Here is a 22,144-nt window from a genome sequence, read left to right as displayed (position 1 = left end):
CTAGTTTTATGTATCTGTAAAATTTTTCACAATAAAAGTTAAAATAAATAATTAACCTTTATGAAATTTTCATTTCTTCTAGCCACATCCTTCCTGATAATATAAACATTTATGGTATCGTCACAACATTTATTTTCTAGGCTTTCTCCCTCTTCAGACACACACATGTGCACACACACATGCACACACACAGGCGCACACATGCACACAGACTCACACACAGGCATACACACAGGCGCACACATGCACACAGACTCACAGACACAGGCATACACACAGGCGCACACATGCACACAGACTCACACACACAGGCGCACACATGCACACAGACTCATGCACACAGACTCTCACATGCACACACACAGGCGCACACATGCACACAGACACACACACAGGCATACACGTGCACACAGACTCACACACACAGGCACACACATGCACACAGACTCACACATGCACACACACAGGCGCACACATGCACACAGACTCACACACACAGGCATACACATGTGTGCACGCATTTTCTGCATCATGACCTAAATTTTCCTTGGCTTTTTGCATGGTGCCCCTAACAGTACTTGGCTCTCTTTCAGCAACTGTCTGAATCATGTGTTCTTTAACATGTAGCAACACACGGACACTTGTTAATTGTAAAATCCAGCTACTTTTTTCCCGTTTTTCTTCCTGGTCGTATTGTGAGAGCATCTTCAGCTCATTGCTTTTCTTTGTTATTTCCAGCTCAGAGAGTGAAGCATCACCTGTTGTCTTAAAGGTTTCATTGAAAAAATCCGTCCTCCAGATCATTTATTATAAAATATTAAATAATACGAACCCACAGGCACATCTGTTCGCAATCCATTATCCAGAGGCTTTCCTTTTGCTTTCTGCTAAAAATGAAATACCTCCTGCTGACAGTTGTTGATCCCCAGCCCCAGATAGGTAATGGATTAGGCACGTTTGGTTGTCAGTCATTGTCAGAGGTTTTTGGAGGAAAAACAAACTAAATTGGTTATACACACACTACATTTTCTACACACTATTTTTCTGGAGTAAATAAGCAATTTGCTTGTGATATTTAATAAAAGCAGACATCACTTCGTTAGTGTCTTATCAAAAGCAGTGTCATCAATGTCATCAATCAATGTAATAAGTGAAGACAGCTCAATGGATTATCCACAGGGCATTCTGTGTGTTGAGGAGGCCGATAGCCCGGAAATATGAGCGTGATGGAAGACAGGCTTCATAAACGTTTGTCTTGTGTTTGAATATATTTTGAGGGCACATCTGTGCTTTCAGACCTGTGTTCCTTAATGTTGGAGTCCCTAGGTAATGGCAAATGGTGGTTAATGTGCCTGGGCTAACTGGAAGGTCGGTGGTTCGAGTCCATCCAGAGGTGCCTTGTAAGAAAGGCCTGGTGATCTTTTTCCAAAAAATCAGCCATTGAAAACCCTGTAGAACACAGTTCTACTCTAACACACACGAGGTGGGTTGCCATGAATCTGAGACGACTCGATGACAATTTTTTTTCTTTGATGTCAGCAGGAGCCTTGGTGACACAGTAGTTAAGAGCCCAGCTGCTTACCAAAATATCAGCAGTTCAAATCCACCAGCCACCCCTTAGAAACGCTATGGGGCAATTCTACTGTGTCCTATAGGGTTGCTCTGAGTCGAAATTGACTCAACAGCAATGGTTTTGGTTTCAGTGGGTGATGTCAAGAAACCAAAACCAAACCCATTGCCATTTGGTGAAGTCCGTCTCATAGCAACCCCGTAGGACAGAGTAGAACTGCCCCATAGGGTTTCCAAGGAGCGCTGGTAGATTCAAACTGCCAATCTTTTGGTTAACTGCCAGGCTCTTAACCACTGTGCCACTGGGGGCCCAAGTAGTTCAGAGCTGATATATGTCTTTTAGCAGGACCGAGTACTTCCTTTGTGTTAGGTATTGTGTTAGCAGTTATTTCTACTTTACAGTTGAGGACATGGAGATTCAGAGAGTTTGAAGCTTGTCTTAGAGCTGCACAGAAACCAAAGAGCTGGGATCAGGGCCCGAGTGTATGTGATGAAGGCGCTTTTGTTCTTCCTCCCACGTTTGCTCCGTATCGACACTCCATCACCCAGTTCACTGGGTCTTGGTGCCACTATGTTGTTGTTGTGACCAACTGAGAGACATGTGGTGGAGGGCTCCTTAGGGATGATATTTTTAGCACATCTTGTTCTGCGTGGCCGGCACTCAGTTAAAAGATAATTTAAGAACTGTGTAAAATTCATACAACATGCCCTCAGACAGGTGCAGCCAGGGCCTAGAGATAAGGAAGACTTCACAAACCTGATACGTGTTAATGAATAGAAGAATGTCTCAGTCCTTTTGCCGTGGCTTGGGTCAAGTACTTTTCTGCTACCGAGTTAGACCCAAATCCTTCCAGTGCATCGGATAGCCTGTCTTCAGGATGCACTGCAGCCTGTAGCTCTGAGAAGTAGACATCATGACCCACACGTTCCCTGTCTCCATTTGGTTCTGTTAGAATGCAAGTGCCCTAAGTGCAAGGATTGGTGAGCCCATGTGTGCATGCCTGTGTGTGCTGTGGTGCTTGCCTTTTCCAGCACTCTCCTTGTGAGAAATACCAGCACAGGCAGCACGTGTGCTCTGCTGTTCTCTCTGATGGAGGTTCATGCAGACAAGGTGCCAGCAAGGGGGTGGCACGGGGATTCCTTGAGCCTGGCAGCCCTCGACTTCACTTTCTCTGTGAGTCTGGGAGTGGACACTGGCCACACCGTCTGTTGGGTGTAGCCTTGTTTTACACCATTATTTGTATCCATGTAATGACATCAGAAGGAGCCCTGGTGGTGCAGTGGTTAAGTGCTTACCTGCTAACCAAAAGGTCGGTGGTTTGAACCCACCAGCCGCTCCACAGGAGAAAGACGTGGCAGTCTGCTTCTGTGACGATTACAGCCTTGGAAACCCTATGGGGCAGTTCTGCTCCGTCGTATAAGGTGGCTGTGAGTTCAGATCGACTCGATGGCAACAGGTTTGATGATGTCAGAAGAGCCTGGGTGACAGGAGTTTGTGATTGGCTGCTAACCCAAGGGTTGGCGGTTCTGGTGTACCTAGGGACTCTGCAGAAGAAAGGCCTGGTGATCTGCTACCGTAAAGATTACAGCCAAGAAAACCTTATGGGGCAGTTTTTCTCAGTAGCCAGGGCTTCAAACCAGTTTGGAAGGGTTCCGTCATTGCTGATGTAAATGAGGGCGTGTGCATTGCATAGCAGCCAAATCTGTTGCCCATTGGATTTTGACCTGGTGAAATATTTGCAATGCAAGATTTATTGTTGGATCAGAATATTTGTCAGGGAAGTGTCAGTCCCCAGTGGGCAATGGAGGATTTTTCCCATGCTGGAATGTGATGGCAATGATGGAAAACTTTCAGGAGGACGTAAACAAACAAGCAGACCCCGAGGTACACTGAGCAGAAGCCATTTGTTATCAACATCGCACACATGCCGTCCTTGTGATGATAAGTGGCTTTAGCTGTGCAGTTTTCCTGTCCTTCACAGTTGGGATCTGGGGGTTTGTACAACTGATGATAAAGACCAGTTCTAAGACACGTCCCTGGCACAGAACTGTAAGTTATGGGTCTGAGTTGAGTTTAAATATTGGGCAAAGGCAGAGGGGATGCTGGGAAATATGGAAAATCCTGTTTTTCCTAATGTGCGAATGTTTCCTGACCTGGGCTTCTGGTTTTCTACGGGCGATGTCATTATCTCTGAGAAATATGACGAGTCCTAAGTGCTTGCCATACACGAGTGGCCGGGACATGCAGGGGGTGTGAGAAACTGGAGGATTTTGGTGGCTGCTTGTTCCAGCCAACTCCTGCCAGATCCTCCAAGGTTTAAAAACAAACCGGGTTGCTGAGGTTTACGCTATGAAATGTTGCATCTTTTAAAATTTGCTAACAAGTCTGTGCAATTTTTTAATCAATCCTAAGAATCAAAGAAAACCAAACGAACAAGAAAAGTTAACAATGTAAAGCAAACAACTAAGTAAATAGAAACCCATATCTTCAGGACAGATTTGGCCCACAGACCACCAGCTTTTGATCTTTGACTTAGCCTCTCTGTATCTCAACTTCTTTATCTGTAAAATGGGAATGCTGTTGTTAGCTACCGTCTTGTTGGCTCCGACTCATGGTGACCTTCTGTATAATGAATGTAGAATGAAATGTTGCCCAGTCCTGCACCATCCTCACAATCATGGGTGTGTTTGAGCCCGTTGTTGAGGCTGTTGTGTACATCCATCTCATGGAGGGTTTCCCTCTCCTTCACCCACCTTCTCCTTTGCCACGTATGATGTCCTTCTCCAGCAATTTGTCTTTCCTGATGATGTGGACGTCCAAAGTAAGTGAGCCAGAGTCTCACCATCCTCACTTCAAAGCAGCATTCTCCCTGTACTTCCTCCAAGACTGATTTGTTTGTTCTTCTGGCCGTCTATGGCATATTCAAAATTCTTCGACAACACCATGATTCGAATGTGTAAAAAGGAAATATAATGTCTAATTGTAGCATAGTCAGGAAGATTAACAGGGAAAATGCATTCAATCATGGCATCCTACACGTTCAATAAATGTCAGTGCTTACCATCCTCACCAATAATTCCTCTTTTGCTTTATTATGCCACTTTTTAAAATGGGGGTGTACCCAGATGAAGGGTTTTGTTGCCATTGTGCTGTGCATGGATATAGAACTCTTGGTAGTATCTATTTCCAAACTAGAGTGGGCAAGAGAAAAAGGACGGTAGGGTAAGAGCCTGTGAGCTGGAGAGCCTCCGGCTCCAATTCTGTAATTCCTCCTAGACTGGCAAGTACCTGCAGTGGCTGCTTACGCCTCGGACCCACCAAGCTCAGTCTGAGGCCGTGCCTGTGCATTGTAGGTTGTACTTCCGGATGTCAGTACACGCTCCACATGTACCATTCTTTTAAATTAAGCCACTGCCCTCACGAGGCAAAACAACCATACTGAAAATTGGAGTCCTAAGCAGCGTACTAGGACTTGCAGGGTTATCAGCTGATGAGGGCAGAAGACTCGCTGCTTTTTAGGGACTGCCGCAATTTAAAAGTTTAGAATTACTGTGCTATTCTTAAAACGGCTTTAAAATATATCAATTTAATTAAAACTATGGTGTTAATGGAATTAAAGCAACTTCCTCCCCAAAATGATTCCATTTAGCTGTGGATTTACTTTGATAAGCTCAAGGTTTTAAGAACACTTTAAATAATTTTTTTCAAAATAGAAATTTTCACACATAGCTTATCAGTTTCATAAGTACGATGTTTTAATTCCTAGACTTTTTCTTCAAGCAGAATACTCCGTATAACTGAGATTTTTATCCTTAGGAAAGAAATGAAAAGGTACTTTAGCAGATTTCAATCTAGGTTTTAAATTTTAAATCGCTCATTAAGGCTCTCATAAATTTATTATTAAATATAATACGTTCAGGTGTATAGCCAAGACCTTGATATTATTTAAGGACTTAAACAGTGAATGCCAGATTCCTCAGGGCACCAAGTCAGTGAATTTAAGACGCATTCTCTCCTCATGTTGTTGTTGTTAGCGGCCATCAAGACGGCCCCGACTCATAGGAAAAAACATTTCACACACAAAATAGCATTGCCTAGTCCTGCACCATCCCCATAATTGGTTGCAGATTGGCCCGTTGTTGATCCATAGGGTTTTTATTGACCGATTTTCAGAAGTAGATCACCAGGCCTTTCTTTCTAGTTCAGCTGGGGGGAATGGCCTGCCTCTACGCCTCCCATCCAAGCTTCTTACGAAAAGGCCTTGAGTCCAGAGTATTCTCTGATAAGGAGGCTAGAAATTGGGTCACCTTCTCTATCCTGGTTCCTTATCAGAGAAGGCTTCCATCTGGGAGAGAATAGGGGAGGGAACAAAGTCTATCTTATTGAGGCACAAGAGCGGAAACGTGTCAGATTGTAGGAACCAGCTCAAGAGGTGGACTGAAGGGGAAACAGGCTTTGCCAGGCTGAGCATGAGCACCCTCGTGTGGTCTGCTAGTTAACTACCGTTTGCTGAGTCATTCTTACGTAAGTCCCTGGCATGTAGCCACTATTATCCACCACTGCTATAAAACCTCTGCCCTCACGTTATGAAGTTCAGAGATCTGCTTTGGTCCTACACCCGTCCAGGACAAGCCTCATATGTAAATCTCCCTAAGAAACTCCTTTGCTGCCACCTTGGAGTTGCCCGCCTCTTTCTTGAGTCTCTTGGGACCCACCATTTTTGGAGGCAAGTTACTTGTCCGTGCCTGGACATCATCTTGGCCTGGAAGCTCTGCTGAATCCTGTTCAGCATCACAGCAACATACGAGCCTCCACTGACAGACTGGTGGTGGCTACACTTGAGGCACGTTGGCCCAGAATCAAACCTGCTTCTCTCCCATGGAATTCTACCGCTGAACCACCAATGTACCCAGCTATTTATAGGCCCCTTTTTAACTCTGTCTCATTCTCCTCGTCTCTCCTCTTGTAACTATAGCCAAACCTAGAGGTAGAAGGGAAGCAAAGAGCCAGGGCTTTCAGGCAAGTTTGGGTTAAAGCCGTGTGAATCATTAACTGCCAGAAATCAGGGTTTCCCTTACATCAGAAAGTCCTTGAGAGTAGGGAATGTCTCTTTTTTTGTTTGTCTGTTTTTTTTTTTTTAAACATTTTATTGTGCTTTAGGTGAAAGTTTACAGACCAAGTTAATTTCCCATTCAATAATTTATATACAAATTGTTCTGTGGCATTGGCTGCAGTCCCCGCAGTTTGTCAGCACTCTTTCCATCACTACTCTGAGTTCTCGTTGCCATTCATCTGGTTTTCCTGCCGCTTCCTACCTTCTCATGTTTGATTTTGGGGAGATATTGCCCTTTTGGTCTCATTAAGATGATTGTTCTCAGGGGCGCTTTGTCCATGGGTGTTACTGTTTATTTTATAGGCTGAAAGGTGATCTCTGGGAGTAGCTTCAGTTTCAAGTTAGAAGAGTGTCTAAGGGCCATAGTCTGGGGAGTTCCTCTAGTCTGTCATACCAGTAAGACTGGTCTTTTTTATGAATTTGTGTTTAGTTCTACATTTTTTACCCACTCTAACCAGAACCTTCTATTGTGACCACAATCAGAGCAATCAGTAGTGGTAGCCAGGCACCATCTAGTTCTGGTCTCAGGCTAGTGCGAGCTTTGGTTATGTGGTCCATTAGTCCTTTGGACTAATTGCTTCCTTGAGTCTTTGGTTTTCTTCACTCTCCTTTGCTCCGCATAGAAAGAAACCAATAATTGTATCTTAAATGTCTGCTTGTAAGCTTTTAAGACCCTGGACACTACTCACCAAAGTAGAATGTAGATCATTGTCTTTATGAACTATGTTATGCCAATTGACTTAGATGTGCCCTGAGCCTATGGTCCTTAGTCTTCAAGCCCAGTAACTGAGTCCCGTGAGGTGTATGGTTATGTCTAGGAAGTTTCCATGACTGTGCCCCCTGTGTGCTCTATTATATACGAATATAATAGAATATATATGCAGCACATACAAAAATATATACAGAAATATCCACAGCCAAAACTGTGTATGCACATGGATGTACTCCCATACACTCTCCCACACCTTGCAGGGTTATAAAAAAAAAAAAAAAATTTTTTTTATATACATTATAGTATTTACTATAAAAAATATAGTTGCCTTTTTTTTATTCTTGTGTACCTCTCAGTGTCTTCCTTGCGTTGGTCATGTTGTGCTGATTTCTCCCTTATTCAGTATGGCCTTTCCCTTCACCAAAGTTAACATGTGCCTATTATCTAATAAGTGATTCTCCCTCTTACCACCTCCCATCCCTGGTAGCATCAAAGATTGCTTCTTTCTGTGCCTAAACCTCTAATTGACTTTTAAAAATAGTAGGCTTATATGATATTTGTCCTTTTGTGATTGACTTATTTCGCTTAGCATAATGTCCTCCAGATTCAGTCATGCTGTGAGGTGTTTCATGGATTCATCATTATTCTTTATCATTGTGTACTCTTCCATTGTATGTATGTACCACAGTGTGCTTATCCATTCATCCATTGATGGGCATTTAGGTTGTTTCCATCTTTTTGCTATTGGGATTAATGCTACAGTGAATATACGTGTGCATATGTCTATTTGTGTCATGGCTGTTATTTCTCTAGGATATATTCCTAGAAGTGAGATTGCTGGATCATACGGTATTTCTATTTCTAGCCTTTTAAGGAAGCGCCATACTATTTTCCATAGTGGTTGTACCACTTTACATTCCCACCAACAGTGTATAAGAGTTCCAGTCTCCCCACAACTTCTCCAGCATTTGTTGTTTTCTGTTTTTTGATCAGTGCCATGATTGCCGGGGTGAGATGGTATCTCACTGTAGTTTTGATTTTCATCTGTCTAATTTTTTCTTAATGGCTAATGATAGCAAGAATCTCTTCAAGTGTTTGTTAGCCGCCCTAATGTCTTCTTTGGTGAAGTGTCTGTTCATATCCTTTGCCCATTTTTTGATTGGATTATTTGTCTTTTTGTTGTCAAAGTGTTGCAGTATCTTATAGATTTTAGAGATTAGACCCTTATCAGATATGTCATAGCCAAATTTTTTTTTTCCCCCAGTCTGTAGGTTCTCTTTTTACCCTTTTGGAGAAGTCTTTTTATGAGCATATGTGTTTAATTTTTAGGAGGTCCCAGTTATCTAGTTTATCTTCTGCTGCTTGTGCATTTTTAGTTATGTTCGGTATTCTATTTTTGCCATATATTTGGACCCCTAGTGTTGTCTATATTTTTTCTTCCCTGATCTTTATAGTTTCAGGTTTTACGTTTAGGTCTTTGATGCATTTTGAGTTAGTTTTTGTGTATGGTTTGAGTTATGGATCCTGTTTCATTTTTCTGCAAATGGTTATCCAATTTTGCCAGTACCATATTTTAAAGAGACTTTCTTTTCCCCACTTAATGTACTTATACCATTTGTTAAGATGGATTTACTTCTGTTTTCTCAATTCTGTTCCATTGGTCTATGTCTGTTCTTGCACCAGCACTGGGCTGTTTTGACTACCATGGCTATATGGGAGTTTCCGAGATCAGGGAGTGTGAGGCCTCCTACTTTGTTCTTCTTCTTCGGTAATACTTTTCTTATCCAGGGCCTCTTTATTTTCCATATGTAGTTGGTGATGAGTTTTTCTGTCTCATTAAACAACGTTGTTGGAATTTGGATTGGGATTGCATTATACCTATAGATCAGTTTGGGTGGTATTGACATTTTCATGATGTTCAGTCTTCCTGAGAAGAAACACCTGCAAACATCCATTAATAATCAGAAACTGGAATGTACGAAGTATAAATCTAGGAAAATTGGAAATGGTCAAAAATGAAATGGAATGCATAAACATCGATATCCTAGGCATTTGTGAGCTGAAATGGACTGGTATTGGCCATTTTGAATCAGACAATCGTATAGTCTACTATGCTGGGAATGAGAACTCGAAGAGGAATGGTGTTGCATTCATCGTCAAAAAAAAACATTTCAAGATCTATCCTGAAGTACAACGCTGTCAGTGATAGGATAATATCCATACGCCTACAAGGAAGACCAGTTAATACAACTATTATTCAAATTTATGCTCCAACCGCTAGGGCCAAAGATGAAGAAATAGAAGATTTTAATCAGCGGCTGCAGTCTGAAATTGATCGAACATACAGTCAAGATGCATTGATAATTACTGGCGATTGGAATGTGAAAGTTGGAAACAAAGAAGAAGGACCAGTAGTTGGAAAATATGGCCTTGGTGACAGAAACAATGCTGGAGATCAAATGATAGAATTTTGCAAGACCAATGACTTCTTCATTGTAAATACCTTCTTTAACCAACAAAAATGGCGACTATACACATGGACCTCATCGGATGGAACACAGAGAAATCAAATTGACTACATCTGTGGAAAGAGACGATGGAAAAGCTCAATATCATCAGTCAGAATAAGGCCAGGGGCCGACTCTGGAACAGACCATCAATTGCTCATATCCAAGTTCAAGCTGAAACTGAAGAAAATCAGAGCAAGTCCACGACAGCCAAAATATGTCCTTGAGTATATCCCACCTGAATTTAGAGACCATCTGAAGAATAGATTTGACGCATTGAACACTAGTAACCGAAGACCAGACATGTTGTGGAATGATGGCAAGGACATCATACATGAAGAAAGCAAGAGGTCATTGAAAAGCCAGGAAAGAAAGAAAAGACCAAGATGGATATCAGAGGAGACTCTGAAACTTGCTTTCGAACATCAAGCAGCTAAAGCAAAAGGAAGAATTGAGGAAGTAAAAGAACTGAGCAGAAGATTTCAAAGGGCATCTCAAGAAGACAAAGTATTATACTGACACGTGCAAAGAGCTGGAGATGGAAAACCAAAAGGGAAGAACAGGCTCGGTGTTTCTCAAGCTGAAAGAACTGAAGAAAAAATTCAAGCCTCAAGTTGCAATAGTGAAGGATTCCATGGGGAAAATATTAAATGACGCAGGAAGCATCAAAAGAAGATGGAAGGAATACACAGAGTCATTATACCAAAAAGAATTAGGCAATATTCAAGCATTTCAAGAGGTGGCATATGATCAGGAATCTATGGTACTGAAGGAAGAAGTCCAAGCTGCTCTGAAGGCACTGGCGAAAAACAAGGCTCCAGGAATTGATGGAATATCAATTGAGATGTTTCAACAAACAGATGCAACATTGGAGGTGCTCACTCATCTACGCCAAGAAATATGGAAGACAGCTTCCTGGCCAACTGATTGGAAGAGATCCATATTTATGCCTATTCCCAAGAAAGGTGATCCAATCGAATGTGGAAATCATAGAACAATATCATTAACATAACATGCAAGCAAAATTTTGCTGAAGACCGTTCAAAAACGGCTGCAACAGTATATTGACAGGGAACTGCCAGAAATTCAGGCTGGTTTCAGAAGAGGATGTGGAACCAGGGATATCATTGCTGATGTCAGCTGGATCCTGGCTGAAAGGAGAGAATACCAGAAGGATGTTTACCTGTGTTTTATTGACTGTGCAAAGACATTTGACTGTGTGGATCATAACAAACTATGGATGACATTGCAAAGAATGGGAATTCCAGAACACTTAATTGTGCTCATGAGAAATCTTTACATAGATCAAGAGGCAGTTGTTCGGACAGAACAAGGGTATACTGATTGGTTTAAAGTCAGGAAAGGTGTGTGCCAGGGTTGTATTCTTTCACCATACCTATTCAATCTGTATGCTGAGCAAATAATACGAGAAGCTGGACTGTATGAAGAAGAATGGGGCATCAGGATTGGAGGAAGATTCATTAAAAACCTGCATTATGCAGATGGCACAACCTTGCTTGCTGAAAGTGAAGAGGACTTGAAGCACTTATTAATGAAGATCAAAGACCACAACCTTCAGTATGGATTACACCTCAACATAAAGAAAAGAAAAATCCTCACAACTGGACCAGTGAGCAACATCATGATAAACAGAGAAAAGATTGAAGTTGTCCAGGATTTCATTTTACTTGGATCCACAATCAACAGCCATAGAAACAGCAGTCAAGAAATCAAAAGATGCATTGCACTGGGTAAATCTGCTGCCAAGGACCTCTTTAAAGTGTTGAAGAGCAAAGATGTCACGTTGAAGACTAAGGTGCGCCTGACCCAAGCCGTGGTATTTTCAATCGCATCATATGCATGTGAAAGCTGGACAATGAATAAGGAAGACCAAAGAAGAATTGACGCCTTTGAATTGTGTTGACGAAGAATATTGAATATACCATGGACTGCCAAAAGAACAAAGAAATCTGTCTTAGAAGAAGTACAGCCAGAATGCTCCTTAGAAGCAAGGGTGGCGAAACTGCATCTTACATACTTTGGACATGTTGTCAGGAGGGATCAGTCCCTGGAGAAGGACATCATGCTTGGCAGAGTACAGGGTCAGCGGAAAAGAGGAAGACCCTCAACGAGGTGGATTGACACAGTGGCTGCAACAATGAGCTCAAGCATAACAACGATTGTAAGCATGGCTCAGGACCGGGCAGTGTTTCGTCTGTTGTGCATAGGGTCACTATGAGTCAGAACCGACTCGATGGCACCTAACAACAACAACAAAGTCTTCCTACCCACGAGCATTGTATGTTTTTCCATTTACATAGGTCTCTTTTGGTTTCTTACAGTGATGTTTTGTAGTTTCTTTGCATAAGACTTTTACATCTCTAGTTAGAGTTATTCCTAAGTATTTTATCTTTTGGGGGGCCGTTGTAAATGCTATTGTTTTTCTGATTTCCTTTTCAGAGTTCCTTAATGTAGAAGAATCCTACTGGTTTTTTATGTTGATTTTGTCCCTTGGCACTTTGCTGAATCCTTCTCTTAGTTCCAGTAGCTTTCTTGTAGAATCTATTGGATTTTCTGTGTATATTATCATATCATCTGTGACTAGGTATACTTTTACTTCTTTACCATTCGTATGCCATTTATGTCCCTTTCTATAGGTCGACTCGACGGCACTGGGTTTTCTGGGCTTGTCTTATTGCTCTAGCTAGACTTCTAGTCCAATATTGAATTATCGCATAAGGGTGGTGATAAACGGCATCCTTGTCTGGTTCCCATTCTCAAGGGGAATGCCTTCAGTCTCTTTCCTTTGAGAAGGATATTAGCCCTTGGTTTTGTATATATACCCTTAATTGTGTTGAGGAATTCCCCTTCTGGTCTTATTTTGCTGATAATTTTTTTTTATCAGAAATGGGTGTTGGATTTTATCGAACGCTTTTTCTGTGTCGATTGAGATGATCTAGTGATTCTTTGTTTGTTTGTTTGATGTGGTGGATTTTGCTGTGTCCCGAAGGTTTGGGTATATTATGCTTTCATTCTCATTTGATTGTAGAAATTTTTTATTTCAGTTTTAATTTCTTCTATTACCCTGTGGTGTTTAAGTAATGTGTTACCTAGTTTCCATTTGATTTTTTTTTCCTTGTTCTTCCTCTTATGGATTTCTAATTTTATAGTGTTGTGATCAGAGAAGATGCTTTGTATTATTTTGATATTTTCTAATTAACTGAGGTTTGCTTTGTGGCCTACAATATGGTCTATTGTAGAGAATGACCCATGTGTGCTCGAGAAGAATGTGTGCGGTGCAGCTCTTGGGTGTCGTGTTCTGTATGTGTCTGTGAGGTCAGGTTGGTTGATTGTGTTGTTTAGATCTTCTGTGTCTTTGTTCAGTTTCTTTTTATTTGTTCTGTCTTTCATCAAAAGTGGTGTGTTAAAGTCTCCTAATACTATTGTAGAATTACCTATTTCTCTATCCAATTCTGTTCGTTTGTGGTATGTATTTTGGAGCTGTATAGTTGGGTGTGTAAATATTTAATGGTTATGTCTTCTTGGTGAGCCTTTAATAATTATATAGTGCCTTTCCTTATCTCTTACCCTCGATTTTGCCTTAATGTTTATTTTATCAGAGATTAATATTGCCTGATCTTTTTTAGTTACTCTTTGCTTGATATATTTTTTCATCCTTGGATTTTTACCTTATTTTTCTTTGTGTCTAAGGTGTGTCACTTGTAGGCAATGTATTAATGGGTCATGTGTGTGTGTGTGTGTTTTTAACCCATTCTATTACTCTCTTCTCTTGACTAGTGCATGTAACCCATTTACGTTCAATGTAATTGTTGATAGGATGAGTTATGGCTGTCATTTTGTTGTACTTTTTTTTGTGGTGTTGGCTTTTACTTTGTTCTGGTTACTCTTCTGTACTGAGTTCTTTTGTTTATAGATTTTCTTTTAATTTCCTTCATTGTTGTTGATTTTGTATTACTCTGTTTTATGGTTTTCTTCATTTTTACTTTGGTGTGTAGGTTTATTAATTTTTTTTTGTGGTCACCTTGAAATTTACGTTTTATTCCTAAGTTTAAAACAGCCTGTTGTGTCTTGATATTGCTTTGACTTGCTCTGTATATGGAAGTTCTGTACCCACACCATGTATTTATTTCCCTTTTTATTTTGAAGTTGTTATCATTTGCAGATTGACATCTCTGGTTCTGTTTTTAGTCTAAGCTCTATTTTTGAGTTTTCATGATCTAGGTTGGTATCTGGGGGATGCTGTCATGTGCTTCAATCTCAGATTGTTGTATGATGTTATTGGTTCTTTGTTCGAAGGACTCCCTTTAATATTTCTTGTAAGATTGGTCTGGTTTTTACAAGTTCCCTTAATTTCTGTTTATCTGAAAATGTCCTCTAATTTCACCATCATATTTGAGAGGTAACTTTGCTGGATATGTAATTCTTGGTTGGCAATTTTTTTTTTTTTTTTTCTTTCAGAGTTTTATATGTGTTATTCCATTGCCTTCTTGCCAGCATGGTTTCTGCTGAGAAATCAGAACTTAGCCTTATTGGTTCCCCTTTGTAGGTGACGATTCATTTTTCTTGAGCTTCTCTCAGGATTCTTTGTCTTTGGTTTTGGAAAGTTTGTTTTGCTATGTTTTGATGACTTTCTTTTGGGACCTATTTTGTATGAGGTTCATTGAGCTTCTTGGATGGATATCTTCTCATCTTTCATGCTATTAGGGAAGTTTTCTGCCAGCAAGTCTTCAAAAATTCTCTCTGTGCTTTTTGTTTGTTTCCTCTTGTTCTGGCGTTCTGATCATGTGTAAATTATTCCTCTTGATAGTGTCCCACATAACTCTTAGGCTTTCTTCATTTTTCTTCATTCTGTTTTCTGATTGTTCCTCAAACAAATTACTGTCAAGGGATTTGTCCTCTATTTTTGCTGATTCCTTCTTCCATTGATTCAGTTCTGCTTCTGTGTCCTTCCATTGAGTTATCTATTTCTGGCATTTTATTGTTAGTCTTATGGCTTTCTAATTGCTGTTTTTGTATGTTTTCTAATTGTGTATTTATTTTGTCATTTTGGTCTTGTATTGTTTCCCTGAATTCTTTTAGGGGTTTGTCTGTGTTTTCCTTGATTTTGTCTGTTTTCCTTGATCTCTTTCTTGATCTTTTGGAGGATCTGAGATATTACACCACCCCCCCCCCAAAAAAAAACCAAACCTGTTGCTGTTGAGTTGATTTCAACTCACAGCAACCCTATGGAACTGCCCCATAGGGCTTCCAAGGAGCAGCTGGTACATTCGAACTGCAGACTTTTTGGTTAGCAGCCAAGCTCTTTAACTACTTTGCCACTGGGGCTCCATCTAACCAAATTAAAGGCCAGAAAACTTATATGTATGTATGTATATATATACACACACACACACATATCTATTTATATAAGACATATATAGGATATAAGTCTTTTGAGTTCCTTATCAGGTGGATCCATTACCATTGCTTCCTTAGGAGGGTTTTTCAGCCCTTTAATTTGGTTATGTGCTTGAGGTATCTTGTCTTGCTTTTTTATGTGATTTGATGTTGTCTCTTCTCTCTGAGTCATTAAGGTGTTACTGTATTTACTTGGAAACCCTGGTGCATAGTCGTTAAGTGCTACAGCTGCTAACCAAAATGTCAGCAGTTCAAATCCACCAGGCACTCCTTGGAAACTCTTTGGGGGCAGTTCTATTCTGTCCTGTAGGGTTGCTATGAGTCCAAATCGACTCGACGGCAATGGGTTTTTATTTTTAATTTGTTTACTTATTGATTATATGTTTGCTGCATCGTGAGTTTTTGTTTTGCTTTGTTTTGATATATCCATGTGGGCGGGCAGGTGGACTAGCCTAACAGCACTGGAGTACTCACCACCTGGCTCCAGGTGGGCAGGGCAGTGGCTGGCAGTGTGGGCATGGGTCTCTGTTCGTTGGTCATGTGGGCAGCTGGGGATGGACTGGGCAGAAGTTGGCCGCTGTCTGTTGTCGGTCCAATGATGCAGGAGATGAGTGAGTGAGGCGGTGGGTGTGGTTGGTGTGGCGGGCAAGTGGAGGCTTGAAAGCATGCTTTCCTTGGGCAGCAGGGTCACCAGAGTGATCCCACGCTACTCAGGGAGGACAGAATGGTGAGCAGGGGGACAGGATTGGGCACTCTAGGTTGCTGGAGCAGTAGGGCAGGGGCAGGGCTGGGTGGCTGGGATCTTCGTGGCTGCCATTGCTTGGCAGGTGGGCAGGGGGGATGGTGCACAGGGTTGATGGGGCAGTGGGAAGGAAGGATGAGATTGTGTCCCTGGTGGTCAGGGGCTGCAGGAATGGGGAGGTTTGTAATCACCAGGAGGGTAGGGGGTGGGGAAACATGCTTCTCAGGTCACCAAACGAGGGTTCCTGGGTGCTTCCTGTTTGTTGCAGCCAGCATTCGTGACCTGGGCCCAATCAAGTGCAAGGACGGGAAGTTGCCTTGGTCCATTTGGGTGGGGGATCTCTCGCTAACACTCTACCGATCCATCACTCTGTGTGTGCCACCCACCCCGATGATCAGGGACCGTTATCTCAGGGTCCTGGCTCTCTCCCCGCCCTATGGAGACCAGGATCCCCAGAGCTCTTGCTCTGCCTCCTACACCCTTCCTCACTAAGTCTGGTTCATGTTCTGCTCACCCCACTTCACTCCAGGTCTGTCAGCACGGTTTGTCTGTCTCCTTATGTGAAGTTGCCTTTCTATTCTCCATGTGTGGGATTACTGTTGGCTCTGTCTCAGGGTAGCTGGCAGGGCCGCTGCACTCGGTATCTCTCCTGACTCGCTGTTTTCCGTCAGTTTCTACGTCCAGTCAGTGTTTGATCTAATTCTTTATCCTTTCATTTGATGCTCAGAGTTCCAGGATTGTGATCTGTGTCTGTTTCACTTGGCTTCTCGGGTCTCTGCTGGAGAGGGACGGCAAAGTGTGTCTGACCAAGCCCCCATCTTGGCCACCAATAATTTCTTGACCTAGCAATTCTCTCTTGGTTCCTTTCCAGAAAAGAGCCTGTACATTAAAAAATGAAAAAATTCTAAGAATCTTTCAACTTACTTTCATGCCCAAAGGGGAGTCATCATACTTCCCATGACTAACATTTTGAAGATAACATTCTGGGAAAGTGGTAACTGAAATTCCATCAAAGGTGTAAAATAAACACCTGGCCGCCATTTAAAAATTCAGGTCAATTATTGGATTTATTTTCTAAGTCATCAGTGCTCTTTGAACAGCTGTTGTTGTTTGACACTTACCCATTCTCATTATGTCTTACTTGAACAGAACAAAAGGCATAACCACTAGCTAATGTATCCTGGCTGGGTTTTCAGAATTCACAGTGCAATCCACAACATTGCATCCCTAATGACCCTGGTAATTACCGTCCTCTTTCCAAGGGTTGTGGCTCAGTTGTGTGGAATTCGTTGAAAACAAAATATTTTGACTTTGTTTGGACTCAGTGTAGTTTTTTTCCTTACTAAAAAACAAAACACAAGGGACTTGGTTTGGAGATATGGCCCGTTTCTCTCCTCCTCTTTTCCCCACTGTGCCCCATATATATACATTTTATAATGTGAACACTCTGAGAGCAGGAATTTTTCTATATCACTCACTGCTACACCCCAGGGACCTAGAACTGAATTTGGCACATATCAGGCTCTCAGTAAACATGGGCAAATGAGCTAAGGAGGGAAGGAGGGCAGGTGTCACATTCAGAGTATTAGATTCAGGGATTTTTTTTTTTTTAAATAAGCCCTTTATTTGGAAATGTGTTACCACAGGAAATCTCCTTCTTACAGAACCTCGTTAAGAAAACAGCTCTTTCCTGTTACCCAAATCCACATTTGATCCAGTAACTGAAAACCACAGCAAAACCAGAAGGTGTTCAGAACCATGAGAACGTGAAGAGTCCCCCGTACAGATGTCTGCTTTGTCATTTTCAAGAAGCTTGTACTTATGGTATCTCAGATAACATTCATTACAAAAACCTCAAGATGGGTATTATAACCCCTTTTATTTATTTTTAATTAAGTTTTATTTATTATCAAGTATTACATGCACATGCCTGGTTTAAATATTGATTTAAAAATAACAGCTCCCTGCCTCACCCATTCTTATCCTCAGCCCTCTGCCTCAAGGCAAAATTTTAATTCTTCTTGTATTGACCTCGATTTCTCTAATTGCTGGCCATGTGCTGGCATACCTTGATTTATCCAATAAAAAAAAAAAAAATCTCCTGAATTCCTATCATGTTTCTGAAAACCTTCTGGGTCCCTTTCTGACTGGGAGAGACGTTGACGTCTTCTGTGGACCTGCCTGGAGACAGGTCTTCTCTAGCGAGGCTGCTTATCCTTCCCCCGTCCCTTTCTAACTGTACCTCTGTTTTTGTTCAGGTACCCAGTCCTCCTTACCTGCTTATCTCCAGAAGAACCATAACAGTGACTGGTTCAGGGGCCAGGCCGTAGCCAGTCAGCACAGGGCTCTGACCAGGCATTCTTTCCCCATGATCTATCTCCACTTCCTTCTCTAGGACAGAGAAGGGACTCCCCATTCCAGTGGACAGAAAGCATTAAAACTAGTCTTTTGGTCACCACTGAGAATGGATAATCTGTGATGATAACTGCTGTGGATTGAATTGTGTTCCCCCAAAATATGTGTTGGAATCCTAACCCCTATACCTATGGATGTAATCCTGTTTGGGAATAGGCTTTTCCTTGTTATGTTAATGAGGTCATATCAATGTAGGGTGGGTCCTAAACCTAATCACTTCTGCTCTACAAGAAGCAGCATAGACACAGAGACGAGCAAGCATAAGTGGGGGGAGGGGGGGCGGAGACTGATGCCACATGGAGAACATGAACCGAAGAACACCAGGGTTACAGAAGCCGAGACAAGGATCTTCCCCCAAAGCCTATGGAGAGAGCCTTCCCCTAGAGCCAGCACCCTGAATTTAGACTTCTAGTCTCCTAAACTGTGAGAAAATAAATGTTCTTTAAAGCCACCCATTTATGGTATTTCTGTTACACTGAAGACTATAACTGAGGTCCATAGAGATAACTCAGCCCATTTAGGACTTCCTTTTTTTTTTTTTAATACGGTCGCTGTAAGTCGGAATCGACTCGATGGTGGTAAGTTTTTTTGGTTTTGGGGTTTTCTTTTTTTGCTTGCCCAGTAGGAAGTGTCCACTCCAGTTTGTATCTCTTTATTGTCCTCTTCTGCTCTTTTTCCCTGCTTCCTTCACAGCTTAGGGGTTTAAGTATTATAATTTCATTTCTTCTCTCTATGTTCCTCTAAAGAATTTCACCTTATGAGGGTAGGTGTTACATCTGCCTGGTCCGTGGCTGTTTGCCCAGTGCCTGCCATCCAGTGGTGTTTAATAAACGTTTGCTGAATGCTATCTGAAGAGTTCTTTTGCTTTTGGCCTTGGTAGAGGGCACGAGGCATCAAAAGCATGAAGGGGGAGGCAGTGGGCTTTCACCCTCCAGGTCTCTGTGGCTGGTGAAGCACAGTGGCCGGGAAATGGCAGTGATGGAGGGCATTCCTGGACATCATGAGTCACCAAGGGCCCTGCCAAGTGCTCCTAAGAGCTTGACTTGGGTTACTAAACAGCTCCACCTGATGAAATGCCTCCTCACAACGAATGCCAGTAAATGCTTGTTCCCTCTTGGTCGGAATCAGATTTGTATTCATGCCTCCTTATATTGAATTTTCTATCATGCGTGGCGGAGGGGAGGGAGCGAATGGCCCGTGAAGGGAGTCCCCTCCTCTGTTCACACTCAGGGGCAGATTATCCAACAGGCAATGTAAGCGCTGTGCTTGCCTTACTTACCGGATCATCTGTAGTGAAATATTTCACATTTTTCCACCAAATCAAAGAGTCAGCTTTTACGTGTGGCTGGCATCTGTCTCTGTCCCAACCCCACAGCACGTTCCTACAGAATCAAAGTCTTTTCAAATTTACAGTCCCTACAGGGGTGGATGATCCAGTAAGCAAGGTAAGTAAGCATGGACTTACTTCTGCTTACTTACTAATCTGCGGTGAATAGTTTCACATGGGTTTCATCCATGCTCCAAGGCGAAGGCGGTTCCATCCTTCATCTCCTGTCCTCACTACTTAATCAACATCAAGGCCAGTGCCAGGATTGATGAATCGCCCAGAAACATCACGGCTTAGTAACTGTCCATGCTGTGCATGCTGGCAGCTGCTACCACTGCCCACCTGGAACCAGGCACGCTGCTTGAAATGGCCAAACAGACGTCTCCAGTAATTTTTATTTCTACCCGAAGTCAACCAGCAGTGCCAATCAGTCGTTAACTTCTGCATGTTCAGTTAGGCTTTTAGACCTGATTATATGAGAGGGTCCAAAAGCAATATTCCCTTTCTTAAATGATAAAAGTAGCTCTACATCGTCCATATCCTGGTGAGTGGTGCGCAGTGAGGAGGAGGGAGGGCACGTGGGATAACGGTGGGTCCTGAGCTGAGGTCAGGCCATGCAGGAGCTCACTGACCACTGTTGGAATTCTTTTTTTTTTTTTTTAAATAATGTGTTTTCAGCGAAGTTTTACACAGAAGTTTAGGTTCCCATTATTTCCATTCTGGTTGCTCTGTTTCCATTAATCTAGTTTCCCCGCCCCCTTACATTCTCATCTTTCTTTTAAAGTAATTGTTGATCATTTGGTTGCATGTCGGTGATTTTTTAAAGGCACACAGTACTCATGAGTGATATTCTTCATTTTGTGAGCCAGTCTGTTATTTAGCTAGATAGTGACCTCAAGAGCTAGTTTGAGTTCAAAGTTTACAGAGTGTCTCAGGGCAATTGTCTCGGGAAGTCTCCCGGTCTCAACTGGTCCAGTTAATCTGGTTTTATTTAAGAATTTGAGGTTCTGTTTCACATTTTTCTCCCATTGTGTCAGGATCCATCTATTGTGGCCCCGATCAGAATGGTAGGTAGTGGTAGCTGGACACTAAATAGTTCTTCTAGTCTCAAGGTAAGTGAGCCCACTCTTGGGATTTTTCACATAAGTTTTATGCTGAATGCAACAGGATGTCATTAGAGGCCTTAAAGGGAGAGAATGGCGTGGTCTGATTTACATTTCACACACTTGCAGGCAGAGCCAAGGGAACACCAGGGAGACAGATTAAACCAAACCAGTTTCCTTCAAGTCGACCGTGCCTCGTGGCAACCCTGCGTTTGTCAGAGTAGAGCTGAGCTCTGTAGGTTTTCAGTGGCTGGTTTTTCAGAAGTAGCTGAGCTCGCATTTCTTCTGACTCACGGCAACCCCCTGTGTGTCAGAGTAGGACTGTGCTCCATAGGGTTCTGACTGGCTGATTTCTCTGAAGGAGATTGCCAGGCCTTTCTTCCAAGACACCTCAGAGTAAACTCAAATCTCCAACCTTTCATTTGGCAGCCAAGCCCTTAACTGTTTGTACCATCCAGGGACTCTTGGGAGACAGATTAGGGGCTCATGTAATTATCAGATGAGAAGGGATGATGGTGTGGACAAGGTGAGACAGGGGCAGATTTGACGTCCATTTCTGATGTGGGAACAATAGAATTTAGTAATGGATTAGACGGAGGTAGAGTTAATGCCTATTTTAATTTGTAAGTTAGGTGACATTACCAACTCATTCCTGTTGAACCCCATAGCACTACTGGGCTTTAGAATTTCTGATGGTGCTGAACGGTGACCGGAGGTGAGTGCCAGCTGGCTCCGCCCTTTGGTGGTGAAGAGGTAGTTGTACCCTGAAACTTGCAGTTGAGTATCACAGAAATACAAAAAAGGAGACATCAGTGCTGATAAGGAGCATTTTAATGTCCATTTGAGGGCTCTGTTTGCCTTGTTGGGAGGAGAAGCTATTGACATTTTCTAGCTAAGCAGTCTTGATTAAAGACTGAACTAATTTGTTCCTTATTTCTAATTTGTTCTTCTAAAGTTTCAGTGCCTAGATAGTGTTGTAGAATCCCAGGCATCCACCTAACTGGCCCATTTTCTTATTTTTTTTTTAATAAAACTTTATATTTTAGAACAATTTTTGATTTACAGAAAAATCGAGAAGCTAGTACAGAGAGTTCCCATATACTACTGCACAACCAGTTTTCCATATTACTGACATCTTACGTTGTTGTTGTTAGGTGCTGTCGAGTCAGCTCTGACTTATGGCCACCCTATGTACAACAGAACAAAACACTGCCGGGTCCTGTGCCATTCTTACAAT

The sequence above is a fragment of the Loxodonta africana genome, chromosome 19 (assembly GCF_030014295.1).
Source record: "Loxodonta africana isolate mLoxAfr1 chromosome 19, mLoxAfr1.hap2, whole genome shotgun sequence".
Taxonomy (NCBI): domain Eukaryota; kingdom Metazoa; phylum Chordata; class Mammalia; order Proboscidea; family Elephantidae; genus Loxodonta; species Loxodonta africana.
The sequence above is the reverse complement of the archived record's forward strand: the minus strand, read 5'-3'. Positions refer to the sequence as shown.